This window comes from Canis lupus, chromosome 13 (assembly GCF_003254725.2).
Source record: "Canis lupus dingo isolate Sandy chromosome 13, ASM325472v2, whole genome shotgun sequence".
NCBI classification, from domain to species: domain Eukaryota; kingdom Metazoa; phylum Chordata; class Mammalia; order Carnivora; family Canidae; genus Canis; species Canis lupus.
Genome location: NC_064255.1, coordinates 21,483,159 through 21,495,403, shown reverse-complemented (window position 1 = coordinate 21,495,403; position 12,245 = coordinate 21,483,159). Strand labels below are relative to the sequence as shown.

The following is a 12,245-nucleotide window of genomic DNA, read 5'->3' as shown; positions in this document are numbered from 1 at the left end:
CTTCTCCCTCTGCCTATGTCTCTCTTTCTCTGTGTCTTTCCTGAATAAATAAAATCTTAAAAAAAAAAAAAAAAGTGAGAGAGGGAAGTGGGAGGCTCAGAGTCAGAGCGATGCAGTTTGAGAAAGACTCAATTGCTGGCTGTGAAGGTGAAGGAAGGGGTCATAAGGCAAGGAATACAGGCAGCTTCTAGAAGCTGGAAAACGCAGGGAAATAGACTCTCCCCTAGAGCCTCCAGAAGGAATAGCCCTGTCAATGCCTTCATTTTAGCCCAGTGAGACCCATTTCAGACTTCTGAACCTCCACCAGTTTGCGGCAGTTTGTTACAGCAGCTCTAGAAGATGAACACAGGATAACTCGAGTAAGACACAGGAGTCCTGGGGGACCAGTCCTGAACTGGTCCTGAACTGGCATCACTTGCTCTCTCAAAGCCTCTGTTTCTCCCTCTAAAACCCAAAAGCACTGGCAGGGGTGGGAGGGATGGCTGGCTCCGTCAGTTGAGCATGCAACTCTTGATCTCAGGGTTATGAACTCAAGCCCCATATTGGGCTTGGAGCTTACTTTAAAATAAACACAAAACCAACCCAGAGCACCGGGTGTAGACACTCCCTGATGCCCCTTCTGGTTCTGACACCTGGCGATTTTATGGAAGAGAGCAGTAGCCACTGTACTGTAATGACTGGTAGTGAGGGTTGGCAGAGAACAGCCTGTCCCAAAGCATGTTTGGTGGGATTTAAGTTCCATGGGCTGTGGGGAAGGGTTAGTCAAAAAAGAGGGCAGCAAACCATTACCCAAGACTTACCAGGCACTGTTCTGAGCTCTGGGGAGTCAGTGGTGAGCAGGATAGATGACGTCCCTGCCCTCGGAGAGCTCAGAGAGGAGGAAGGAGCCGACACACTGAACCAAGGAACAAGCCATTTTCCACTGGCCATTATACCATGATGAAAATGAATCTGGTGATAAGATAGTGTGGAACAGGGAGGCTGGCCACTCTCAGCAGGGTGGTCAGGGCTGGCCTCCCAGGGTCAAATTTGACCTGGGCCCACGGGATGAGATGAGCTGGGCATTTAAAGCAAAGGCTAGAGAAGTATGAAAAATATTGAGTTAAATAAAATTAAACAGAATCCTATATGGAGGAGTCCTGAGGGTTTGACTATATTAATTGGTTCATGTGTTCATTGTCCAAGGACACGTTATTTTATTGAACCAGGCAGTGCTCTAAACACAAGGGATACAGTACTAAACAAAACAGGCAAGGTCCCTGGTGTATGGAGCACTGTTAGTGTGGGGGAGACAGACAGTACTAAACTCAACAGATAAATATAAAATCAGGATATACTAGGACCTTGAGGACCAGAGCAGGTATGGGAGAGGTGGTGGTGGTGGTGGTAATGGTGATCTGGGAGGAAATCTGGTGTTGATACGTGAGCAGCAGAAGAGAATTAATCACTAGGCAGTGTTTCCCAAACCAACATGACAATGGAACACTTTTGTCATAGAGCAGCGTGCAGGACTCCTGGTCCTCGGAACACACTTTCAGAAATACCGGCATATAGAGAGTTGAAACATGAAGGTGGCATCTGCACATTCTCACAAGACTGAGGCTAGCTTGTCAGGATGGAGACTATGAATCTCATGACTGCAAAGTAAGACATTTTGTATAGAAGTGCCCCCTCCCAATGTATGTCGGAATATAGGGGCGGGGACGCCTGGCTGGCTCAGTTGGTAGAGCATGTGACTTTTGATCTCAGGGTCATGGGCTCATGAGTTCAAGCCCCAAGTTGAGCATGGTGCTTAAAAAAAAAAATGGGGGAAAGTGGGAGTGACTGGGAGGCCTCTGCTCGGTTTCCGAGTTACTAAAGGCCTGTGTACTCTCTTAGGCTGTCCTGGATTCACCCTCGGTTCTGTGGGATTCATGAAGCTTGAGAATATAGTAAGCCCATGATTAGACTAGATGTCATGAGCACATGCTAGTTTTCCCCAGAGAACAGAATATAAGAACAGGAATCCTTTTTCTAGGATGTTATGCTGCAAAGAACATGTATTTATTTTTAAAATGTATCTGGGTGACAATGATCAGTGTCCACATTTCTGGGGATCTTTACCTGAGTCCCCCTTCAGTTCTGATAAAGGAATGAATAGTAGCCCCCACCCCCACCCCTAAGACCAGAAACAAGACCTGGCCTATACTCATGCCAGGTGCACATCCTGACAAAAAGACTAATATTCTCTCCTAGAGGCCATAGGGAGTTTCACTGCGGACAAACTCCACCGTCCCTGCAGTGTCCTTTCCTGTCGAGAGAAGGCTGTCTGGACTTTCTCACAGCTCAAATCAGATGAGGCACATTATGTATTCAAGTCCTGCTGCAGCAAAGCCTTCCAGCATGCCATCCTGCCCGGGTTTCAGCAGATAAAGGCCTCTCTCGGGAGCAGCTCCGTTCATGATGAGCTGGGCTCCAGGTCGGCCAGAGGACCGCTCCGAGAGCCTGCAGAACGGGGCCTCACCTGGCAGGTGGTAATGCCACTCACCTTCCTCATTCCCTAGGCAAGAGGTCAACACAAACAGATTGGAGGTCTTTCCAGGAGGGCTGCCACCTTTCCGAGCCTCTGCTTCCCAGGAGCAGTGGGGAGCGCCTGACTGAGCACCCGTGTGGGTCCTCTGCTCGGATGCTTTCTCTCAGATGACCACCTTCTTGTCATCTGTCATCTTTTTCATCGCAGCTCAGTGTCACTTCCTCTGGGAAGCTGTCTTGATCGGATCAAACACCACCATTTGGGGTTCTTATGGCACATTATGCCTCTTTTATGAGCACCTGCAGTGGCGTCAAATCCCAGGTCTGCCACTCACTGTCCCTTGAACAAATTCCATCCCCTCCCTGGGCCTCAGTTACCAAAGGAAGGGAATTGCTAAGATGCTCTCTATGGTCCCTCCCTGTCCCAATCCTTTGGGATTTCCTTTCCTAAGGCGAGTCATGATCACACAGCAGCTGGCCGAGCAGAGGTCCTGACCTTGGGCTGTGACCTTGGGAGAAACCCTGTCCCTCCCTTTCATTTACTCAGCACTAAAATGATAGCTTGAGCCACAATACTGGCTTCCAAACTTTTTAAGACCCAGACATCCTTTTCAAATGATGCCCTCTAATACCTAAAACAGGTTCACAGTGGAGCTGCTTTGTGTGAAATGGAAGCAAGGGTCCCACGGCCTCTGAGACACCTCCCCCACTAGGGCTCCTGAAGCACAGCTTTCAAACCACTCCCTGAGACAAGCTCTCCAAATCTAACACTAGGGCAAGTTCCAATGTCCACCCACTCACACCTCATGTCCACTGGTTGCCCCAATCCTGTGCGGTCCGCAGATCTTCTGTTGAGAAGCGTCCAAAAGATACAAAAGTTTGTCCGTTCCTCTTTACTTTTGCTTTTAATATGTTTGACTGCACACGCAGCTCCAGAACAAGCACGGGATGCGGATTATAAAGGTAGGATAGGAGAAAGCAATCAGTAAGCCCACTTCTAAATCTTTGATATGGACGCAAAGGCCCCAAGTGCTGGAACAAAGGACATAAGTGACCTCTGGTTCCAGCTCTGCCTGCCATCTCTCAGAGGAGGCCCCGACACCCATGGAAGGTGTGCTGACCCTCAACACATCCTGGGTGCCTGTGACCCATCATGCACAGTAGCGCTCTCTGACCGTGGAGTTCTTTTTCTTTTTTTTTTTTAAGATTTTATTTATTTATTCATGAGAGACACACGGAGAGAGGCAGAGACACAGGCAGAGGGAGAAGCAAGCTCCCTGCAGGACCCTGGGATCACGCTCTGAGCCGAAGGCAGATGCTCAACCGCTGAGCCACCCAGCCGTCCCCGACCATGGAGGGCTGGGCAGCAAATCAGGAGACCTGGCCATGTGTCCCCGGGAGCACCCAGTACAGCCAAAGCCAAGGGCACGAGTGGGGACTCCGGGTCCCTGCAGTAGCAGCTCATCCCTCTCCAGAATCCAGAACTTGATGGAACATCTACCAATCCCTCTTACCCAAGTGTAAATTGCTGGGGCGGCTTTCCATAGCCAGAGCCGTACACTCCATTTCTTTATTTTCTAACACCTTCTAAATTCATCACCCTCCAAGTGGTGAGCAAAACATACGGACATTTGTGGGGAAGTATGAGTGCTCCTGCTCCCTCTAGTCAGGGACACACAAAAACCCACTGAGAAGCCATCCAGGAAAAGCCTCCAGGGATAGGCTTCTATGGGACAGGCTGTTCTTAGGTTTTTTTTTTTTTTTTTAATATTTTATTTATTTATTCATGAGAGACACACAGAGAGAGAGAGAGGCAGAGACACCGGCAGAGGGAGAAGCAGGCTCCATCCAGGGAGCCCGACGTGGGACTCGATCCCAGGTCTCCAGGATTGCACCCTGGGCTGAAGTGATTGCACCACTGAGCCACCAGGGCTGCCCTGTTCTTAGGTTTTGATTCAGAGGCCACAAGAGTTGACCTTTGGGACCAGAGAGAAAGCTTTCAAATTCTGAGGCAACTGATGATGATGATGATGATGATGATGATGATGATTAAAGACTCTAAAACCATCTCCTTAGAGGTTCTCCTCGTTTCCCCTCAATATTCATTCGGCTTATAAAAATGCATTAAATCAGCGGTCACTCCGCTACTCCAGATGTGGCCCACTCTCAGCCCTGTGGTCTGGTGACAGGTCTCTGTCACTCTCAGGCCAGCAGCTGAAACCACAGCAGGCCCCGGCCTGTCCCCCTCCCGCCCGCTCCCTGCCCCCTTGTCCCTCTCAGTCCTCTCTAACTTAAACCGGTGAGCCCTCCGTGGCAGACCCAGCAAGCTGGAAGGGGAGGGAGGGGGTGCTATTTATAATTCGGCGGAGTTGGCCCTCAGAACACCGCCAGTTTTTCCAGGCGGCCTGCCAGAGGCCACATTCCCCGGGCTCCATATATGGGCCTCCCGCAGGCCCCTGCGGCCACAGCCTCGCCTCCGAGGGGACCAGGGCCGCCTGAGCAGTCGGGAAGGTAAGGCCCAGTCTGCCCCTCCGGGGCCTGCGTGGGGCCACAGACAGCCGGGCAGCCTGGCCTCCCGCTGCTTCCCCTGGGGGGCTGGTCAGAGCAGGGGGGGAGGAAGGAGGAACCCCGAGGTGCAGCCTCATGGAGCTGGAGAGCAGCCGCACCCCCCCCTGCCCCCCCCCCCCCCCCGGGGCTTGAATAAGAATGGCGAGGAAAAAATGTATTCTTGCTACGAAACATTAGGTCACCCCTTCTTTTTGCCAAGTGGTTTTCCATTGTTTCCATCGGGATGTGACTGAGGTCCGTGGCAGCCTTGCCAGCCCCTGAGGGCTCCGAAAGCTGGATTTATGGACGCCCTCGGATGGGCAGATGGGAGGGGAAGCCCAGCGCGGTGGGCAAGCCAAGGCAAGGCAAGGGAGCGCGGCCCTGGCAAGCAGATATTTTCTGCAGGCTCTCAGCTGTGATGAGCATATGGCACGGACACAGGAGGAGAAAGGTGGCCAGCCTCTCGTGGGCATTTGGACATAAACGGCCCACCCCCCTCTGGAAGCCGAGCCCTGAGGCCAGAGGAAGGGCCTGACCGGTTGAGTTGTCACCCCAGGCCTCTCTCATCCCCGTCCTTCTGCGCTGATGCCTGTCAGGCCAGGCTGGGGCCACACATGGGTGGGGGCCGGCGGGGGCGGGGTGGGGGAGGAGGCCCTGGAGGCCTGGAAACCCCCCTCCACGTTCACGTGGGCCACTTTACTTCCATTTCTCGGACGGTGTTTCCAAAACCTCCTCAAGAATTGTCTGTAGTGGACACAGCTGTGTCAAATCAAGTTCAAGTCCTTTCTCTAAATAGCCTTCTGTGGCCATCTGGATATTTCTTCCTTAGGACGGAGAGCATCTGGTATTATTATGAATTGTTATTTTTAATATTAATAACAATCGTTTGGCTTTATGGAGTGCTTACTATGCCAACCAGTCAACGTATAGCATCTCATTTAATCCTCATGATAACCCCAAGAGGTGAGTGTTATTTTGCAGGTGAGGAGACTGGGGTGCAGAGACGTTAAGTGGCATGCCCACGCTTACCCCGTGGGTAAGGAGCACACCCCCGGTCTGTCCAGCTCCTCACTTCACATCTCTCTGCTCTATGTACTGGGTCCTGTCACTTGCACCTGCATCTGTCACATTTTAGCTTGCAGGCGGAGGCCACGTCTTAAATGTATTGCCCCTTCTCTTCTCCCCTGAGCATCTAGAACAAACCAGATCCATGGAAAATCTTCACTCAGGAGGCAGTTCTTTAGACAAGGGCATCTATCACCTGTGAGTTCTTTTCAGCCTAGGATGGATTCTGGATTCTCTTTGGACTCCGGGGCCTCTGTAGCCCTCCCTGTACGGCCAGCACCCTCTATCTGTGGACGTCCCAGCTGTCCCTACTGTTACTTGCTTGCCTGTGACAAATATGGGGCTGGCACTTCAGCAGAGAGAAGCAGCAGCAGGAGTTGATCAATTCCTAAGCAACAAAGATCCTGTTTTCATGCAAACGTCCTCAGCATTAAAACAAAAACAAATTCTTCCCGGGGCGCGTCCTGGATGCCAAGTCTCCTTGCAAGACACATTTTTAAGCAGGGTTTTGCGCCTGCGTGAGAGACCAACAGGGAACGGGAGGAGAGCTGTGTGCCAACTGCCAAGTGTTAGGAGACGATGCAGGACCTGAAGGTGGAATGGCAACAAGTGCCTTGAGTTATGAACAGGTAGGGACCGCTGAGGCCTTCCCGAGGAGGGAGTTATACTGATTCCACCCAGGGGTCTCCGAACAGATGGTGTTGGTCTGGTCCTGCAGGACCTGGGTGCCCACCAACACCAGTGCTGTTGGAACATTGCCAGGGTCACTGGGCTAGCCCAACAGTTACAGAAACATCCACAGGGCATCTGGCCTCCAGCTGGCTCCAGCGGTTCCGGGAGTTTTGTCCTTTAGGATAACACACATGAACCGATTAAGGGCAGGCCGCACGATTCACTTTTGGCCAATAACCAGCAGTACCAGGACTGTGACTGCTGAGTACCGTAAGATCACCTGGTACCACCCCCTTCCTGCTGATGCCTTGCCCATGGCTCATGGTCGAGCCAAGACACTGGCTCAAACCTCTTTTCTCCTGCTCTCCGAAACCCTCCTCTGCTCACAGGGAGGGATGCCCTGGCTTTAGTGCATGCCCAGAAGCACCCAGTGGGCTCAGGCCTGGGAGATGCAGAGAATGTAGCACCAGGCAGCAGCCTTCTCCAGCCAGTCTGAGCGCGATTCCAGGGTAAGAGGGGCTCCTTCCTCATCTGCTTCTCTTCCAGCACCTACCACAGCAACAGGGGCTGCGCAGGCCAAGGTCTGGTGCTGGGCACAGCAAGTGGGGAAGTCTGGCTGGAGCAAAGGGCCTATAAAGGAGCTTCGTGACAAGAATCAGCTATATAGAGTGGAAAGAGCATGGACTTTGTGTACAAAAGACGTGGGCTGGCATCCAACACTGTCACTGTGTCCAGGACTGAGAGTGCTCCCCAGTACCCATAAGCTTTTCCTGCCAGGCGTGCGGCTGGACTCCATTTCCCAGGCTCCCGTGCAGTTGGGAGTGGCCACGTGACCAGGCGCCAGCCAATGGAATGCAAGCAGAATTGACGTGGCCCAATTCCAGCCCTGGCTCCCCCCCAACCCCTCCCATTTGGCGGTTCTTTCTCTGCCAACCAAATGGGGATCCGGAGCCGCAGAGGGAGGGAGCCTGGGTCCCTGAATCACTGCATGGACGACTGTCTGCCAGACACATACACTGAGTTGTGTTTGCAGGCAATAAACTCCAAAAGTGTTAAGTGATTAAAATTTGGGGGTGGTTATAGCTGTTAGCCCAACCTGACTAATGCAGCCTCTTACTGGCCATGTGGCTTTGGGTAAGTTTCTTAACCTCTTGCAGCTTCAATTTCCTCATCTGCGAAGTGAGAATTTTAAAAAAGCCTTCCTGAGAATGGGCTAACATTTGTAAAGATCCTACAACCAACTGGTGCACTATGACTTTTGTGAGCCGTAGACATTTTGCCTTTGTGGATCCCTTCTGGCATTGAAAAAAATAATAAAATTTAAAAATAAAAACAAAAAAAAGGTTTTGATATTACACTGGTATGAAGATGACTATAATCCAGGCCAGATAAATCATTATGTTTATTATTTTTATATTTGGTTTTATATTATTATTATATTCATTTTTTCCTTTTGATTTTCAGGGAAATTAAACTTTTTCTGGGGCCCTAAAAGTATTGTGAGCGCTAGGCACTATGCCTCTGTACCTAACAAAGAAGCCGACCCCGCTTACTATAGTGCTTGGCCCATGATGCATGCAATAAATTGAAACTATTATGGATTTAAAAATAATAATAATAGGAAGATGGAAGCATGAAATAGCAACAAAAGGTTATAACGCCCCTTTCATATACTTCATTTCCTTCAACTCTCACATCCATTGTAGGAGCTGGTTCTCACTTATATTTTCCAATGAAAAAGGTGAGGCTCAAGGAGATTGAGGGTTATGCTCAAGGGGGGTAGGAACTTTGTGCATGGCGCCTTATATCAGGCTCAATGCTAGACACCTGTCTTTATCACTTTTAATTTTCTCAACACTATGATGAGATAGAGCTGCTGCTGCTTCTTTTTTTTTTTATCTCCATTGTATGACTGAAAAAAAAAAAAGATATTGATGTAAGGACAAGTGGCTGAGCTGAGAACCGAAACCACTTCTGGTGCCAAATCTAATGCTCACTCTACCACCTCGCCTTTCCATCTATCAATAGCTCTGTCATGAGAATTGATAAATGGCAGCGTCTGCGGAGGGTGTGAGACACCCCAACACCTTCTTTCACAGAGCAGAAAAGAACCTGCTCAGAGCTGAAATCCAAACACATCATGCCAGATTAGACTTGTGCTTTCTTATTCTCCACCCAAATGTACTCCTTAGAAGGTCTAATTATAGTGACTTCTATTTTCTTGTAAATAATCACATCTGTCATAACTGATTTAACTGATCCAAGGCTCCAAGTTGGCAATCTTGGAGGCCTGAGCCAATGTGTCAATTATGCCAAGTAGTCTGTAAGCAAAAGTTGCACGAAATGGAAGAGAGAAAAAAAAAATGAGTCGCAGGCATATAGATGGTGGGGACCAATATGTGCTTTTTCACAACAGTAATATCAACACAAACTCCTGAACATGGCCAATGGGTGTCAATCCATTGGCAACCTAATTTAGTAAAAACAAACAGCCAGCCAGATCCTGGGGGGGGAAACTATCTTTTTTAGTGGAGACCCAATCCTAGAAATTAGTTTCTCCAATATCTTTTGACTTTAAGTAAATACCCCCCCTGGAATTTGCCATGGCTCTTTATGCTTTTTTTTTTTTTTTTTTTTCAGAAAAAAAAAAAATGGGTTGAGGGGCTCACATGATTCAAGAATATACAGGTAGCCCCTTTGTGGAAGTTTGTGTTATGCCACTTCACTTTTACTTCAGACCTGCGTTAGTACCTGATTTCACTAATGGAAAAAAAATCCAAAGAGGACTTTTGCTTTTATGGATAAAAGACAAAAAGTGAAGACAGCATCCCATACTGGTTTTGCAGCAGTGGTTATAGAGGCAGCTGGACCCCGAGGAGGGAGAGGGAACCCTCCCCCATCAGCTCCTTCCCCGGGACCTACACTCAGCCCCTTGGCATCAAGGGCATCAAGCCACCAGAGCTCTGACATGTGTCTGTGAGCATCTGTGCTTTATGTTGACTTATTCTGTGCATCCATTAGCAAGATGTGTCCTAAGGTATCAGAAAAGCCTGAGAGAGTTTATTTTGGGGTTCTGGGAGTGCTAAAAAAATTCCCATATAAGTTAATGGTAATTGCTTCTTTGCTTTATGCCATTTCAGCCTGCTTATGAGAGGTTTCATAGGAACGCTCTGCTCCCGGATAGCGGGGAAACCTGCGGTCTTAGTGGCTATAAATATAGTGTATAAATTGAGTGTGGCTCTTCAGCCAGCATAGAGTGGTAGCTCGAACTTTGGATATGGACTTGGGTATAAGTCTCTCTTCACTTATCACTAGCGTGACTAAGCAAATCATGTAACCTTCCCCAATTCATCTTAGCTTCCTTATCTATAAAATGGTGACAATCCAGAACCCTCATGAGACCGAATGATATAATGACTAAGTGTGACAGCCTGTTGGAAAGTGTGAGCACCACATAAATGCTCATCATCATTATGATGAACAGATCAGCATATACTGAGACCTGTTTTCAAACCATGGGGATGGCTTCTTTCTCTCCTAAAATAACTCCAAGCACAGACAATCATGATTTCAGCGACAGAGGGGATAAGAGATTGGATCTACTCGGGACTTCTTTCATAGGCAGGTGTTTGAAAGTCATCTCGTCAATTAAGCTCTGAAAGTCCCTCCCTGTGTCTGATGGGAAGCTTCGAGAAAGGAGCATCTTCCAGGTAAGGATGCGGGACAGTGAAAGGTGGCTCTCATTCACCCCCCCAGCTGCCCACAGGAAATGGACACGTGCTTTTGGGGACCCGAATCCTGCAGCTGGTGTAACCTCTTTTGGGTCTGGTCCGTCTGTGTGAGCAGAGGGGCTAAGAGCACAGACTCTGAAGCCACAAGGCCTGAACTTAAAGTCTAGCTCAGTTTTTCACTTGTGGTGTGACCTTGGGCAATTTATCTTTCTGTGCCTCAGTTCCTCAACTGTAACATGAGGGCCAGTACTTATCCCTTAGGTGGATGGTGAGGAATAAATGAATGAATATATGTCAAAAGTGCATAATAGGACCAGGTACATAGGAAGCAATCAGCACATGTCAGAATTTACTAGAATGGCTACAATGGTCATATTACAGGCAACGGACTTTCCTGCATCCAGTGTTGTTTCTTCTTTTTAAAAAAGATTTATATGTTTATTTGATGGGGGAAGGGACACGGGGAGAGGAAAGAGAGAGAATCTCAAGCAGACACCCCACTGAGCATGGAGCCCGACGTGGGGCTTGATCTTACGGTGCTGAGATCATGACCCAGCTGAAATCAAGAGTTGGACACCTAACCAGCTGAGCCTCCCAGGTGCCCCTCATCCAGTATTTAGCGACATGCGTGTTTAACAGCTTTTCCATGCCAAACCCCTTACTGGGAAGGAAATTTGGTGGTCCACATGGAAGATCTGGCAACAAAGCACAGTGTCAAGAACTCCATGATTTATCTCTGAATCTGCAAGAGAGGCCTGGAGTCACCCCTTTCAAAGGAAGTTCATTTCTGGGGCAGAAATGTGGGGGAAAGGGCTCTGGACTGAGAATCAGGAGGCCCAAGTCCCAGCCCAGTGCCATTTTGCCCACTCTGTGGCCTTGAGCAAATCACTCCTCTCTGGGTAATAATTTTCTCACTTGTAACATATAGAGGGATTTTGGCTGTGAATCTCAGTTTATTCATTTATAAAAGGGATAAGAGGAAGAACTGTCACACAGAACTATCACATCACTCCACCTCGTGTGCTGTGAACCAAATGATGCATCCCACGTGAAGATGGACCGGGGCCCTAAAGGCCCTAGGCCATCCAGTTCCCGTGTCTCCTGGCCCACAGCTCTCCCTCCATGTGTTCTGTTATATATACTGGTCTCCTGGCTTTTCTCCCACACCTTGGGCACACTCCTGCCACACGGCCTTTGCCCCTGCTTTGTCCCTCTGCCTGGAATGCTCTTTCCTCACGTAGCCCCATGGCTCACTCCCTCACCATTTTCAAATATTGGATTACTATTTATTTTTCCTACAGCAACTATCCCTTTCTAGCATAGCACATGATTTCCTTACTTATGATGATCACTTATAGCACTTATTGTCTTGTCTCCTCCCAGGCCAAGAATGTAAGTTCCATAAGGGCAAGATTCTCTTTTGGTTCCGTTCCCCAAGAGGCTAGAAGACCACCTGGCACATTAGAGGTGATCAGCAAATATTTGCTGATTCACTGAATGAATGAATGAATGAATGAATGAATAGCTGTAAAGGAGAGTACTTGATAACCGAGAAGGTGCTTGACTGAATCTTGGACAGCCTTCCTAAATGTGAATGTGGGATTCTTGTTCCTCATTTGTCTTCTTTCCATGAGGAAGGATCCTCACCCAGACACCCTGGACCTGTTTCCACCCCCCTCTTCCATCCACGTTCACCTGGAAGTGGAATAAAGCATCTGG

At 49.0% G+C, this 12,245-nt stretch overlaps 1 protein-coding gene and 1 long non-coding RNA gene across 4 annotated transcripts in view; one reads left to right on the top strand and one right to left on the bottom strand.

Annotated features, from left to right (window-relative positions):
* The window catches only part of ZHX2 (zinc fingers and homeoboxes 2), a 162,068-nt gene that overhangs the window by 124,026 nt on the left and 25,797 nt on the right, over positions 1–12,245 (bottom strand). The gene's annotated exons all lie outside the window — the stretch shown is intronic.
* Positions 4,961–9,425, top strand: LOC112662001 (uncharacterized). The gene is made up of 2 exons (XR_004803392.2): positions 4,961–5,022; positions 6,248–9,425. It is a non-coding gene; the product is annotated as an uncharacterized LOC112662001 (long non-coding RNA).